The sequence below is a fragment of the Rhipicephalus sanguineus genome, chromosome 8, assembly GCF_013339695.2.
Source record: "Rhipicephalus sanguineus isolate Rsan-2018 chromosome 8, BIME_Rsan_1.4, whole genome shotgun sequence".
Classification (NCBI taxonomy): Eukaryota; Metazoa; Arthropoda; class Arachnida; order Ixodida; family Ixodidae; genus Rhipicephalus; species Rhipicephalus sanguineus.
In genome coordinates this window covers 90,557,273-90,573,812 of record NC_051183.1, presented here as the reverse complement: position 1 = coordinate 90,573,812, position 16,540 = coordinate 90,557,273, and positions in this window count along the sequence as shown.

The window sequence follows — 16,540 nt, the reverse complement described above, 5'->3', positions numbered from 1 at the left end:
ACCCAAAAGGCATGACCTTAAATTGGTAAAGGCCGTCGGGTGTGATGAATGCTGTCTTCTCGCGGTCGTGGTCATCGACAGAAATTTGCCAGTATCCAGATCGAAGGTCAATTGATGAGAAATACTTGGCACCATGGAGGCAGTCGAGCGCATCATCAATTCGAGGTAGAGGATAGACGTCCTTCTTGGTGATTCGATTGAGATGGCGATAGTCGACGCAGAACCGCCAGCTATTGTCCTTCTTTTTAACAAGCACCACAGGTGATGCCCAGGGACTCGAGGAAGGCTCTATGACGTCTTTGTCGAGCATTTTCTCTACCTCCTTCTGTATGATTTGGCGCTCTGAGTGAGACACACGGTAAGGGCGTTTGTGAAGGGGACTGGCGTCGCCGGTATCGATACGGTGGGCTGCGACGCGTGTGCGGCCCAGGGGACGGTCGTCGATGTCAAAAATGTCGAGGTAAGAAAAGAGAACACTGCGGAGTGCTTCAACTTGGGAAGGTAACAGGTCACTGGCTATCATTTTGTCCTGGAATGCCTTATTGTGCGCGGTTATGACAGGCTCGGCTACGGTCTTGGTGTCAGGGGTGAAAGCTGAAACCGTACATTGCTCCAGAGTTGAGAGTTCTGCTAAGGCGATGCCTTCAAGAAGGACCTGGGCCGACGTAGAGAAGTTTAGAATAGGGAGAAGTGTCCTGTTGTTGGCAACACCCACTATAGTATGCGGAAGTGCGATGTTGCGGGAAAGGGTCAGGTCAATGAGGGGAGCTACCAGATAGTCGCCATCAGGAATTGGTGGGAACGGCGACATATGGACGTACATAGCAGCCTGAGGCGGTAGCCGTAGACACTCCACGGACCGTAGCCGTGTGCGATTTGCAGAAGTGACATCAGAGCACAAAGGCAACTCGAGGCGTAAAGTGCCGGCGGAACAATCGATGAGGGCCTAGTGTGCGGTCAAGAAATCAATGCCAAGAATGACATCGTGTGGGCAAGCGTCGAGAACTGCGAAGAGAACTGAAGTGTGGTGGCCGGCAACAGTAACGCGGGCGGTGCACATACCAAGAACTGATGTTCGGCTGCCGTCGGCCACTCGCACTGTAGGAGACACAGCGGGAGTGAGGACTTTTTTCAGGCGGGATCGAAGATGAGAACTCATAACTGATATGTGGGCGCCAGTGTCGATTAGAGCAGGAACGGTCAGGCCATCGATGAGAACAGTAAGTAAATTTCGTCTGGAATTAGCGGTCGGTAGAGGTTTTTCGGTCCGAGTCGTTAATGCAGCGCCACCTCCAGGAGCTGCATGCGCTAGTTTCCCGAGACCTGTCCCGAATAAGCCGGCGATGGAGAGCGGCGGCGTTGAGGGGAGCGTGCCTGGCGACCCTGAGGCGACGGCGAGCGGCTGGACCAGTGTCTCTGGGCGACGACGTCAGCGTAGGATGGTTCGGAGCGTAGAGATGAACGGCGAGGTGGGGCATCCTGAAGGTGGTCATCGGCAAAACGTGGTGGTGAATACTGTCCGCGATCTTGAGGACGGTCGTTTGGAAAACTCGGTCGGGAATACCATTTGTTGCGGCAGTGGCGGGAAATGTGACCAACACGAGAGCAAGAAAAGCAGATTGGCCGATCATCTGGTGTGCGCCACTCTGATGGATTTCGGTAGCGTGGTGGGAAGCGTGGAACCGAAGTGGCAGCAGCAACAAGTGGGGCGACGCGTTGCTCAGCGTTATGGGCGGGAGTGCACAGGGGCTGGGGTATGTGGCTGGTGGTTTGGGGAACTAGGACGCCCATGTTGGCAAACTCTTGTCGCACGACGGCTTGAATAAGGGATATGGTTGTCTAGTTGTCTTGCGCTGGGGCTGATAAGTTGCGGGGGCCATGGCTTCCAGCTCCTGGCGAACAATCCGTGTGATGTTGGTAGGATTCGCGAAAGGACGCGGCGTCACAGGATCTTCGCAGGAAGAAGTCGCAGCGGTGTTCGGGAGTCGGTTGAAGCGTTGAGTAATCCTCCTGCTTTTAGCTTGCTCAAACCGCCGACATTCAGTGATGATTGAGTAAACGGTAGAACAGTTCTTACAGATGAGGATGTTGAAGGCATCGTCAGCTATGCCCTTCAACACGTTGCTGACCTTGTCAACCTCTGTCATGTCTTTGTCAGTCTTACGGCACAGGGCTAGGACGTCTTGGATGTACGCGACGTAAGATTCCGTGGATGACTGAACTCGCGACGCGAGTTCCTGCATGGCTGCCATCTGTCGAGCAACTGAGCGGCCGAACAAGTCACGGAGCTTCTGCTTACACACGTCCCAACATGTGAGGTCTTCCTCATGCGTCTCGTACCATGCACGCGCTGTGCCCCTTAGGTAAAAAATGATGTTGGCCAGCATAAGCGTTTCATCCCACCTGTAGTGCTTGCTGACGCGCTCGTATAAGACGAGCCACTCGTCGACGTCAGTTGTGTCCGTGCCGCAAAATGTGCCAGGGTCAAGGAGGTGGGAAGGGATCACGGGTGCCGGAGCTGGCGTGGGCGCCGAGGACTGCGCGCCGTCTTCAGGCATCGTGGCTGGGTTAAGGCGGCGTCCGCTACGGAGATCCAGAGCCGGGTTGTTGGAAGACCCTCAACCTCCACCAAAAAGATGTTACGGGGATTATTTATTCGGCAAGCACTGGTCGAGCTAACACTGCACACAGTGCACAGGAACGCAGGTCAAAAAGGCAGCTCCAGACTCTGCCCCACAGCAACAACGTCGTCGTCGTCTTCATCTATAGGTATCAATGCGGCGCCTGTGCCAGCATGACCTTTCCATACCCGTGACAATATCAATGTCGATAATTCAGAAAAAATGGCTGGAAAAGTTGAGGCAGGTAGATGTAGAGTGACATGAAAGCGAAATTCCTTATTTTAAAAGGCATGTGGGAAGTCTCATCGCTAGATAAACACGGATAAAAATTTCATATTGCAGGATATCTGGCCACCATAAGCCAAGACGACGCTTAGCCAGTAGCCACAGCCGATAGAATGGCTGACATGGCAGTACCGCTCAGGGCTGGGCAGTATCGAGATACAAGAGTATCGCGATAGTATTTCAGAGATACTTTTGAGTATCTGTATTTCTGTATCGAGATACATTTGAAAAATGTATTTGTATCTCAGTAGTGAAATACATTTACGATGCATCGCCTGTATCGCGATACTATGCTGGACACGGGTATCTCGTTACATTGTTTTTTTTTGTGTCGGAAATTAGTTGAGGCGTGTTTCTAATAGAGGAATGGCGTTTTTTTTGTGCCAAGACAAGCAAAGACGCGCCGCCGGTCGCCGACAGACAGGGCGGCGATGGTTTCCGCTCAAGCACAGAATGGTCCATGTGGTAAAGCGCGCGACGCCGCAGACGGCAGAATCGCGGGGGCAGTGTTGTCGGCATCTGCCGACGAAAGTCGCTGTCTCTCAAGGTCAGTGCAGCACGCCTAATTTTTTTCGGGTGGCAAGCCATTACTTCGCGACCCCCCGCGCGGATACCGCCTTGGAACAGGCTTTGCAATGCTTCGCGTGCGTTCAATTCTCAAAGCGGCGGCACTTCCAAAAGCAGTTCCAGTAGTCGCGGCGGAAGTGACTAGAAGATGGCTATCTTTGACGCGCTTTCAGCCACCTCTCCAATGTCAGGGTGCGTTCCTAATTGATTACATGCGTGAAACGGCATTTGTGGTAGCAGGCTCCCCCACCGCCGGAGCCGACTTCGCCTGTTGCGGCTTTCTGAAATAGGTGCTGGTAGCGTCGGTGGTGGTGGTGAAAGCTTCATTGAAGCCGACAGGGACAGATGGCTGAGGATTCCGAAAACGGGGACAGACTTCGGATTCTCAACGGTCAGAACAACCCAAGTGAGGGCGGAAGTGTTTCGGTATCTAGATGACCCGAGAAGAGATATCGCCACGCTGCAGGGCAATCCGGCTATGAAGGCCATATTTATTCACTGTAAAACGAGTTTGTGCTCGCCTTCAGAGGTAGGCAGACTTTTTTTCTTTCGTGAGTCTTGTGCTGAGGCTGAACCAACGCTGTTAGAAGACAGCCTATTTGAGATGCTCACGCAGCAACCTTCTCAGTAAAGCAGATCTTATGTGCGAAGTAAATGCATACTTTTTCTCAATTCACTGGTGTTCATTAGTGATTCGAGTGATTTGCTTAAAATGTGCTATTTCTAGCAAAGCTTAGTTTGTTCGCTAAGTATGTCAATTTCGCTGTCTAATCCTTGTTACTGTTGCTGTGAAATAGTGTATTTTTATTGCAATTGATACTTGTAATTATATCTTTATTGCTAATTATGTACTTTGTCCACCCCTCCCCTGCAATGTCTTAATGGCGCTGAGGGTACTGTAATAAATGAATAAATGAACTGAACGTTTCGATGCGCTGTAACTTTAATTACAACATTATGCTGCACTAATAAGTGTCTTTGCGTAGTATAAGCATCCTTCAAATAAAAAAAGTATTCCAGTATCTGTATTGCTGTAACTGTATTCCGGAATACTTTTTTCGTCTTATTGCAAAAGTATCTTTGAAATATCCCGTTACGTTAAAGGCAAATGTATCTCAGTATCTGTATTTCAGGCTTCCAGTTCATGTATTTCGATATCTGTATTCCGGAATACTTTTCGGAGTATCTCTGCCCAGCCCTGGTACCGCTATTCTAGGCACTGTAGTACCGCTGAACGATGACGCTAAGCTGCAGTAAGTAAAACATTTAGTTGCTTTGTACTTAGCGTTGCAAGGAACGCGCATAGGCCAGAAGAAGAGATTTGATGGAAACTCAGAGCGTTCCGCGTTTTTTCGCTTTCAAAACGCGGTCTCACACACGTCCATGCGGGAAAACAGCTTTCAACGATGAATTCTTCAATGTCCCCGTCGTAGTTTTGCGTTGTGTTTCACTATGCTACAGCAACATGCCCAAATTCGCTCTATTGCAAGCTTTCAACGAAACTGCGCACAATTTCTCCTCATAGCCTTATGAGAGCAAACATCTCCACCTCGGTCCAGTGCGCTCGTGGAGTTCATTTCATCGCTGCAGATACACATGCACACAGGCGTCTGTTAGTTTCCATTATAGCCGACAGTGCCGGCGGCCAGACGCCACTGAGGTGGAGAGTAAAAACATTTTACGACAGCCTTCCGTACACCTGTGCTCTTTAAAATCAGAGACGCCTTTAAAAAAGCAACATTAATAGCGTGTTTGCACGAATGCGTGTCGAATTGAGAATACTAAATGCCACGTTCTTAGTCTCTGGTATAGTAACTATGCATTCGGTTCGACTTCGACAGCAAATGTGTTTTTCGAACTCATTCGACTGCTTAAGAGATTCGTCTCTAATGAGATTAAATATCACTGTATAGCAGCCGCATAATGTCATTAGGTGCGAATGTCATTCCATTCGAATGACATTAAAACGCCCAGTGTGACAGGGGTATAACATATTTTGTAAAATGTCGGTAACTGACGTGCAACAGGTGGTGGTCGAAGTGGGGTGTCAAGGCCACTCCGTGAAATTGTGTAAGCTGTTTCTGAGCAAATTGTTACGGCAGCTACTGGCGAACTGTGACAAGGATCTGAATGAAGCTGTAGAGCGGAATTACTAGCTTGAAATCCTTACTCAGGTGGTCCGGTTTCAAAGTTGTTGCATGGGGCACTTGTCTGTGGCTTCACATCGTGTAACTAAAGAGAATAAGGCTTCGCACAGCCTTCCCCGTTCTTTTTCTCACAGTTGTAATTGCTGTATTCAAACTGAACAATTGTTTGTTCAGAGAATCATCTTACGCAGAGCTGATGAACACGCTGACAAGGTGGCTGAATATAGGATGCGTTACCGACTGCTACCTCAGTTGCTCTAGAAAGCTGGAACAAAAGAAATCTGTCAGAAGATATTTCTCCCAAGTGTAGTTTTCATGCACTTGTAAGAAGGTTCAGTTCCGGCTTTTTTAGCCTCCAAGCAAGTACATCAAGCGAGACATTACAGTAAATCGGTGCATTTAGCAATGTCGACGTGAACAGCGAGTGTAACACACAAGGACGAGTAACCGACGAGGACTAGTGCTGTCGTTTACCGGTGTCGTGTGTTTGACGCTCTGTTCATGTCGCCATGGAATACCAACAAGCCCCGTCACCCACCTTGTTGCATTTAACAAAAGCGCCCAATGTGAGACAGTACTGCAGTTCCTTAAGGGCTCGTCAGTTCTCTTGAACGGTGCTTGTATGGCTCGAAACCTGCCCTGAAAGGTGCGCCATCAGGGCTAATGTGTGTACATAATTGTCCTGTACAGAAGCATTAGAACGCTGTAATGGGCCGTCCGCTTGAGCGCCTTCTAGCGGGTCGCCCTCTTCGCCTCTTCTCGGAGAGCACGCCCCTCGTGCTCTTGCTCGTGAGAGTCTGCGCTCTGTCGTTACTGTCGTCGCTGCGCATCGTCGCCGTCAATCCCACCGTCAATAAACGCCTTGAAAAAGTGGTGGATAGTGCTGTACCGTCCCCACAACTTCGGTCTCCATCTGATGCCCCTGGAGCTTCGATCCGGTACCGTGCCATCTACCATGCCGCAAGACGCCGCTCAGCAAACGCCGCCTCCTGCCCCAACCGCTTGTCCCGGTGTCCCCCGTAGCCGCGACCCTCCTGTCTTCACCGGCGCGGATGGCACCGACGTGGAGGACTGGCTCACGATTTACGAACGGGTGAGTGTCCCCAATAAATGGGACGAAGCAGGCAAGCTGAGCAACTTGGTTTTCTACCTCGCGGGTGTGGCAGGCATGCGGTACAACAACAATGCATCCGATTTCCCGACGTGGTCCGCTTTCAAGACCGCCATCGTCGACGTGTTTGGCCGCCCTGCCGTTCGTAAGCTCCAGGCCGAACAGCGTTTGCGAGAACGAGCTCAGCAGGCCGGCGAAACATTTACCAGCTACATTGAAGACGTCCTCGATTTGTGTAAGAAAGCCGACGCCACCATGTCGGAATCTGACAAGATGAGGTACATTATGAAAGGCATCGACGACGATGCCTTCACGATGCTGCTCGCCAAAAACCCCGGCACAGTGGCCGAGGTCATCACGCTCTGCCAGGGAGCTGCGCCGGCAGCGGTCGATGACCCGTCGCTCTCCATCCCGCGACGCCGAGCTCGCTGGCTTGTCGACCATATCCGACCACTCCGCCTTGCTCGCAGAGGTGAAGTCATTCGTGCGCGAGGAAATCGCGCGCCAGCTCTCTCTGCTGGACTTTGCTCAATCTCAGTACGTTCACCAGCCGTAGACCACTCTTCTCCCTCCCCTCCGTCGAGCGATTGAGCAGGAGATCGCGGAGGTCATGCCTGAGTACCACCAGCACCATCCCACTCCTGCACCACTGAGTTACGCCCAAGTTGTCGCAAGGACGTCCCCAGTAATACCTACGACAGCCCCACACAGTTACGCCGAAGCCGCCGCTAGACATCAGTCCTTCGAAGCGGCAGTGCCGGCTACCTACGCCGACGTAATGCAGAGGCCACGAGCGCAGCCCACGATGCAGTCATATCAGTCGCTGCCCCGTCAATCACGTCCTGCGCCATGGGTGGGCCCTGCTCCAGCAAACCGATGGCGCACTCCTGACAACCGCCCCATATGTTTCGCATGCGGTTACGCCGGCCACGTGGCGCGGTATTGCAATCGCGTCCAGCCGCCTCAAGTCGTGTCGCCCGCCACCAGCCAGTCAAACCGCACATTTTACGCCCCACCTACGCCTCTGTCACCGATGTCACGCCAGGCTCCATCTACTCGGCGCTCTCCGTCTCCCCGACGTCGCTCACTGTCGCCAATGCGCCCGCGCGCGGTCGCACGCGACCAGGAAAACTAATCGTCACAGTCCACGAGGCAAGGGCTGCGGCGCTATCGAACTGCGAAAGCCCTCAGCGAAGCCCATCGAACGCAATAGACGTTTTTGTGGACGGTGTTCGCGCATCTGCCCTTATCGACACTGGAGCCGCCGTATCCGTTATGGACGCTAAACTAAGCCGCCTGCTATGAAAAGTGACGACGCCACTTTCCGGTCTTTCCCTCCGTACAGCCAGCGCCCAATGTATTCACCTGACGGCGGTATGCACAGCCCGTTTCATCATTCAGGACGCTCTGTACGCCGTCGAATTTCTCATAATTTCCTCATGCTCTCACGACGTCATCCTGGGATGGCATTTTCTCTCCAGCCACGACGCCGTCATTCATTGCACGCCAGCCTAAATAGAGCTTTCACCATTCTCAGATTTGACGCCGGCAGACAGTTCATCGGCTGCGACCAAGGTATTCGTCAAAGACGACATCACAGTTCCTGCACATTCGTCAATGGCTGTGTCAGTCGATTGCACCGGTTTCTGCGACGCCGTTGCACTCCTTTCTCCATGTGACCGCGTTTTCACTAGGAAAGGCTTGCTGGTGCCATTTGCGACCGTGGAAATCACTCAGGGCGACACGGATATTTTTGTGACCAACCCATCCCCGTTCATTGTTACGTTGGTGCGAGGGGAACGCCTCGGCAGAGCGGAACCCCTCGAAGACGCACAAGTTATAGACGCACCGGGTGAGACGCACTGCGCCACCTCCCCTACGCTCAGTGCTGTTTCCACGTCCGATTCGTCACCTGCTGATGTGTTTAGGTCCTCCATTGCTGACAACCTCACATCGGTCCAGCGTTCCCAACTTCTGTACATGCTGGAAGAATTCCGTTCTTTCGATGTCGGGCAAACATCTATCGGCCGCACTTCCGCTGTTACCCATCGCATCGACACTGGCGCCCAACCACCACTGCGGCAACGTCCATAACGCGTGTCTCCAGCAGAACACCGGGTCATTAATGAACAATCGACGATATGCTTCGACGCGACGTTATTCGGCTCTCGGACAGCCCATGGGCGTCTCCCGTTGTTCTCGTTGCAAAGAAGGACAGTTCCGTGCGGTTCTGTGTGGACTACCGACGGCTCAACAAGATCACTCGCAAGGATGTTTACCCGCTGCCGCGAATTGACGACGCGATTGACAGTCTGCAAGGAGCCGAATTCTTTTCATCTCTTGATTTGCCCTCTTCGCCTCTTCTCGGAGAGCACGCCCTTCGTGCTCTTGCTCGTGAGAGTCTGTGAGTCTGCGCTTGTCGTTACTGTCGTCGCTGCGCATCGTCGCCGTTGATCCCACCGTCAATAAACGCCTTTACAGTCCCAACACCGACGTTCTGGGTATTCATATCCTTTTAGGCAGCGTTACGATTTTATTTCATATTTTGCAAACTGAATGCACAAATCTCTAGTCTGTAAAAGGGAAACACGAAGCGCGGCCGCTGTGGGAAGCCCGTGCATCCTGCCAACAGGCCACTCCCATTTGTGGCGCTCAAGTAGTGTAGCAGTGGCGCCACTACTATGGCACTGAGAAGCAGGTTCCTCTCGCCGGTTTTGCGTGACGTGGCAGGCAAATGTTCGTGCGTTTCCACCAAGTGGCCGTGCGCGCAATAGACAACTACAGCGAAATCCTGAAGTGGCTCATGAGAAGCGGAATGGCAGTGGTAGAGAGACTTTATTCAGTCGTATGTGTCTTGTTGAGGCTGGACCGACACTCTCTAGAAGGCAGCCTGTCGGTGCAGCTGCTGTTGCTTAAGTGCAATTAATGAGACGATTTTCCAGGGCTGGGCAGTATAGCGATACTAGAATATCGCGGTGTAACTTAGATATGCTTTGTAATATCTGTATTTTCTCTGTCGAGATGCATTTGAAAAATGTATTTGTACCTCAGTAGGGAAATACCTTTACGGTGCAGTGATAATATCGCGATACAGCGCAGCACACGGATATCTCGCTAAATTTTGTCGGAAATTAGCAGGCCTGTTTCCAAGGAGGAGGGAAGACTTTTCGGCCTAATCCAAGGAAAGACCCGCAGGCTGTCGGCGACGCAGTGTCGGCAGCGTAGGGTTCCGCACACGTGCAGAATGGGGCATGTAATAAAAAAATTCACAGCATATCCACGTGGTGAATAAGGATGAGTGGGGCCAAGCTCCGGAGAGAATCATTGGTAAACCATGAATGTTCTCTGTAACGCCTCATCAATCATCGTATAAAAAGTGAGAAACACTGTGTGTATATTACAAACATCAAACGTTCATTTTTGTTGATTAGATGATGCTTGGCTTGCGTTTTCCCTTCATTATCACGGCTTTATGGTCCGTGAAGTGAAGGGACAGCGGTTTTTGTATGGGTTGCAACTGGAAATTAGAAAATACCAGGGCTATATGCGTCCCTCGGATGGTCGTTGGTTTCATATGATCAAAGAACGTGCACGTGAGAGCATATTTGGCTGCCATATGTTGTATGAACCACTCATTGTTCTTTTCGGTAATATCGACATTCAGGTCACCAACTAACAGAAATGGCGCCTTCCGTGCCCTCCGATCCGCAGCCGTCTTCCATCTGGCGGCTCCGAGCTAAAGAGAAGGCGTGCCAAGAGGGAGCCTGATGGCGCGTTACTTCTGAAATGTTGTCTTCTGGTGTCGTTGAAAACACGAGACGTAGTAAAGAAGAAAGAATGCCACACATGGATGGATGGAAAAACTTTATTTCGCCAGAAAACAGTTGGGGACGATTCCGTCCTAGATGACCATCAACCCAAGGTTGACGGCGACCTGTGTGGCCCACTCCACGACCCTTGTCTGGACGACTGGGTCTGAGCTGGTCAACACGCGAACACGCACGAGAGTCTCACTCGTCAACGTCGTCGTCTTCTTCTACTGCATACCAGAACGCGCGCTTCTCTCGAACTAGAGGTGGCTACTACAAACAAACCTACAAACGGAGGATGGACAGACCCACGGCATAAGGAGCTTCGCCCCTAAAAGCGCGACGCCGTTGACCGCAGAGTCGAGGAAGCAGTATTCTCATCTTCTGCCGACGAAAGTCGCTGTCTCTCACCTTCAAGGCAGGTGCCGCACCCCTAATTCTTTTCGTGCGGCAGACCATTTCGGGTGTTTCGCGAATCTTGTGTTGAGGCCGAACGGACGCTGTCTAAAGGAAACCTATTTGAGAAGGGGCGTTTGCTTCAGTGCAGTTCACGCAACAACCTTCCGATCAATGTAGATCTTGTGTCAAGAGTAAATGTATAAGTTTCCTTAAAGTAGCAGGGTTCGTTAGCAATTCGAGCGATATGCTTGTTAGGCAAGTTTCAATACGCTGAAACATTAATTACAATAATATGCTGCCTGTATTAAATATCTAAATCCCTGAAATAACAAAAGGAACATTCAGTATTTGTATTCTTGTGTCTGTACTCTTGCCACTGTATTCATGGCTGCTTTTTTTTATTAGATGCGAAGCATGTAATGGCGGAGTGCAAACCGGTGGTGTGCGCCGTGACCACCCTTACCGCTAACGCGCGAACCCTCTCCACACACCTCCTCCCTTCTCCCCTATCCTCTCACCCTCTCTACTATCCATCCACCCTTACCCCTCTCCACCTCCCCTCTCATCTACCTCTTTCCTCTACCACTCCCCCTCTTCCCTCCCCCTCTCCCACTCCCCTCTTCCTATGAAACGTGGGCTCGGCATGCCGCAACGCTGCTTCGTATCCCCTCATGGTCTCATTTAGCGGGAGATGGTGTTCCCCTCTCCTGCGCAACGCCGCGACGAGCGCATGCGCGTGCCCTCCCCCTCCCTCTCCTCTCCCACGCTCCCCCCTCACGCGTCTGACGACCGTGTTCCCCGCTCGCCCTGTGAGAAATAACGGCCAGGCTAGAGGGAAGACACGACACGCGTAGCGTTCCTCATCGCGTTCCACGACGCGAGGTCGAACGAAAGCCAACAGAACGCGATCGTGCAAGTGCTGCTCCTTCGCATCGCTTCATGGCCCCCCTTAGCAGGAGATGGTGCAATTTTTTTTTACAGCGAAAGCTGTTATGAGATCGCTTCAGTGGCCGTTTTTGGTGCCGTAGTTGTCCGCCGCCAAAAGACAAAAAACCGAATTAAGAAAAAAATTCCAGAAGATTGAGTTTCGAACCTGGTCCCTCTGCGTGCGAGCACAGTATTCAACCTCTGAGCCATGCCGGTGCTTGAAACTGCTTTGCGAAAAGGTCCTATACAGGCTTCATGTCGGGAAGGAACCACATTAACATATGCAGTATAGCGGGGTAGAAGAGTACAATAAGCACCAAGCGTCGCACAACGCGAATTTTGTAACCAGGCGTCACACAATGCGAATTGCGCAACGAGTAGGTTGTTTAATGCTTTCAACCGATTACAAAGGGCTCCACATAATTCGTCATCGTCATCAGGCGCAGTATCAACAAAGCGCATAATGCTTTACATGCGTTTAGCAGGTACCACGGCTCTCCGTAGAATGACGAAAAATGGCACAGTGCCTGCTTCCCTACTTCTCAATAACTACAATGATTTATAGCGTAGTGGGTTCTTCGCAAGTGCACTTGTTTTGGTTGCCAAGGAAGCCCATAAGCGCGCGAACCATTTTCTCGGGATCTCAGTAAACTTCTTCGCCTCCGCCTCTCTCCCACGTGAACGTATGTTATACAGCATGGCGGGAGAGGGAAATAGCGACCGGGCGTCACTCAATGCAAATTGCGTAACTGGTGGGCCGTTTAAAGCTTCCCACTCATTACAAAGGGCTGAGCCTGGTTCTTCATCGTCATAAGTCGTCGCGTGAACAAAGGCACATAATGCCTGACAGTCGTGTAGCTGGTGCCTTGCTTCTCCTCAAAATGACGAATAATGGCTTAGTAGGTGCTTCCCAACTTCACAAAAATTGTGATTTATGGCGTAGTGGTACGTTTCTAGTGTACTTGTATTGTAGCCCCAAGAGAGCTTACAACGGGCTCTAGAAACGCCGCTCTTGCAGCTTTCGCTGTGACTGGCTGCGGTTTCAGCGCAGGCCTGGTGTTTTTTCAACAGTACTTCTTAAGTATCCCGTTACGTCAAAAATAATTTCATGTCACTGTAGTATCTTAGGCATCTAGCACATGTACTTTCAGAGAATCTCGACCCTGCCTTGAACTCTTCTCAGCCATAGAAGTCTTGTGTGATGATTCAATGTATACTTTTGCCTAATTCGCTCGTGCTCGTCATTCATTCGAGAGTTGTGTTTCACATGCACGTTTCACTGCGCGAGACCATTATTCACAATATTCACGTTATGCTGTACTTCATAAATATCGTTGAGGAGCATGAGCATACTCGAAACGAAAAATATATACACATACTTAAGTATCTGTATTTTTGTACCGGTTTTCCTTTGTATTCCGTTAAGGTTTTTTTTCTCGTTGCAAAATTATCTCCGAAATATCCCGCTAAGTCAGAGTCAGATGTATACCACCATCAGTGTTTTATGCTCCCAACACATGCATTCTGATATCTGTAATCCAGAATATATTGCAGAGTATTTCTCAGACGAAGCGACGACACGAGATGACAGAATACGTCAGCATACGGCAGCCAAGGCCCCTTAAGTGCTTCGCAATTTAAAAAAAAAATGACTCTATCTGACAAAACAGGAACACTGTGGTCAAATTTCCAGTAGAACACGAATGAAAGGATGGGATTTTTCGAATTCGTTTTCGAACGAGGCTATGGATTATAGAGCGGATGTTGCGCTGGATGTCTCTGTCGGTGGGCGAGGCTTAGCTACTGCACATGGGCCAGTAGTGCGGTATCTGCTCGCTAGACGACGATGTGCTTGCTTCCTCTGTATTTTTAGCTCTTTCTCTCTCTCTACTACTTTGCCTCTCGCCCCTTGATATTTTGTCTCTTTTTTCTTTCTGCATTTCGTTTTCTCTATTTCTTTGCTTCTCATTCTTTATGTGATACGTTTTACTCTGTCCCCTTCTCCTATTTCTCGAGCTCAACATCATATCTGTCACCCTCACAATCACTTTCCTTTCCCACCCCCTTGTTACACTATAGTATGCAATGCTGTAGTATAGTCTTCGTTCTCTGCTCCGTGTACTGTAATGCGTCCAGAAACAAGTGCGCCGATTTGCCGGCGTGGGATAAAATAACGCTAATGGGCGAGAGAAGCAATAGAGGGCGCGATAGAGAAAAAGGGAATGAGATATTAGAGAAAGAAAAAAAACGACAGATAGAGGGAAAGAGATAAATACTTGAGGGAAAATTTCTTCGCGAGGCAGGATTTGAACGCAAGTGCTCACTATTCGGAGGCGAGTGGCTTAAGTACTCGGCTATCCAGGTAAGCTTGCAGAGCATGTGCTTGTACAGCAGCGTATAGCGAGGGAGTGCGAAAGGAAGTGAGGGCGAAGAGGGGAGTGAGGACGCAGAGAGTGAAGCATAGCATATGAATAAAGAGAAAGAGAGAGACAAATAACCAAATGCAGAAAGAAAAAGGAGAGAACTAGAGAATCAAAGAAAGAGAGCGAAAGATAGAGACAGAAAGAAACAGGATGCGAGAAATACAGATGAAGACAGAAAGAAAGGGAAAACAGAAAAAGAAAGGTATGCAGTCGAACTACTCGAGTATGTTTTTTTTCTTCTCCAAAAGATATCATTAGTGAGAAAAATCACATACACACTCCTACTGTGAATTTTTTATTCTGTTTTGACCAGCGCATGCTGTGGAATTATATCCTATGTAGGCCGTTTCCGTGCACCTAGTAAGGTAGATATATTGGCAGTAGAGCGGCGGCTTTTTCTCACTATCGCCAGGGCTCCACATGTAGCACATGTTCGATAAGTTCTCTGTGGAGAAGAGCAATATACAAATGGAAAGATGACAATTCATAAGTGCTATACATGTAATCCGCTTCTTTCGTGATGCCGTGACGCATGCGCATTTCCCGTAGCGGAAAAATCGCGAAACGCTTTCTCAACTCGGAGGCTTCGGTTTGGGCAATACCGGTTAGCCCGGCCCCTACCAAAACCCTATCAAAAGAATATAGGGGACCACAGGAAAATGGATAATGCGGATTTTTCATTGTATAATCGCTCAATGTTACCGCCTATGGTATCACTGATACACTGTGCTGCGGAATATAATGGGGGAGGGTCATTGCTTTTTGTTTAGCGTTTACTCTTTTTTGATGCATATATTGCAGACCTGATAGCCAGTAGCAGGGTCGCTCGACAGAAACGCACGACATGCAGCCGCCACGTCACGCGCCTCAAATGGTCGGAACTGTTAAGCGAAACTTTAGAGTTGCCGCAGCTCATCCTGACGGGCCGCCGCTACTGCGGTACAGCTCTCCCCCCGGGAAAGCTTTGTGAGTCAGCAAAGAAGGAGTTGGTCGGAGATATTTCATGTGTCATTTTACGATGTAGTGATAAAATCGCCATATAGTGCAGGACACGAGTGTCTCGCTAATTTGTTGTCGGAAATTAGCTGCCATGCTTCCAAGGGGGAAGGAATACTTTTTGTCCTAATCCAAGGAAAAGCACGCAGGCAGTGTCGGCTGCGTAGGGTTCCCCACACCCACAGAATGGGGCATGTAATGAATAGCCCAACGCCGTTGACAGCAGAATCGAGGAAGCAGTATTCTCATCGTGTGCCGACGAAAATCGCTGTATCTCAAGGCAGGTGCCGCACCCCTATTTTTTTTCATGCAGCAAGCCATTTCGCGTGTTCGCGAGTCTTGAGTTAAGGCCCAACGGACACTGCCTAAATGAAAATCCACTCGAGAAGGGGCCTTTGCTCAAGTGCAGCTGGCGCAACAATCCTGTGAGCAATATAGAGCTTGTGTCTGGAGTAAATGTATACGTTTTCCTAATTTGCTAGTGTTCGTTAGCAATTCAAGTGATACGCTTGTTAGGCAAGTGTGAATGGGCTGGAAAATTAATCAAAATATTGTCCTGCCTGTAATAAATACCTTAGCGCAACATCTGCATCCCTGAAATAAAAAAAAACATTACAGTATTTGTATTCTTGGGTATGTATTCCTGTAATTGTGTTCCGGGATCCTTTTGTTTCTTTTTTTGGAAAAGCATTTTTAAGTAGTCCTTTACGGCAAATACAAATGCCTGTCACTATATGTTTTTGGGCATCCAGCACGTGTACTTTGACATCTGTATTCCGGAATTCTTTTTATAAAATATCTACCCAGCTGTGAACTGTTCTCAGTCATACATGCCTTGTGTGCATAATAAATGTACACTTATTCTTAATTCGCTGGTGTTCGTCAATGATTCCAGAGATACGTTTGACATGCAAGTTTCATTGCGCGATACCATTATTCACAGCATGCTGTACTTCATAAATATCTTTGAGGAGCAAGGGAATGCTCGAAACGAAAAAAATACATATACACGTAGTCAGGTATCTGTATTCTTGTACCTGTTTTTCTTTGTATTCCGTGATGCTTTTTTGTATTGTTGCAAAATTATCTCGGAAGTATGCCGCTACGCCAAAGACAGATGTATATCAGCATCATTATTTTAGGCTTACAACACATGCATTCCGATATCTGTAATCCTGAATACATAGCAGAGCATCATTGCGCAGACCTGCTATTGAGCACCGTTTTGGAAACTCCAGAGCAAGATGTGCTTCGA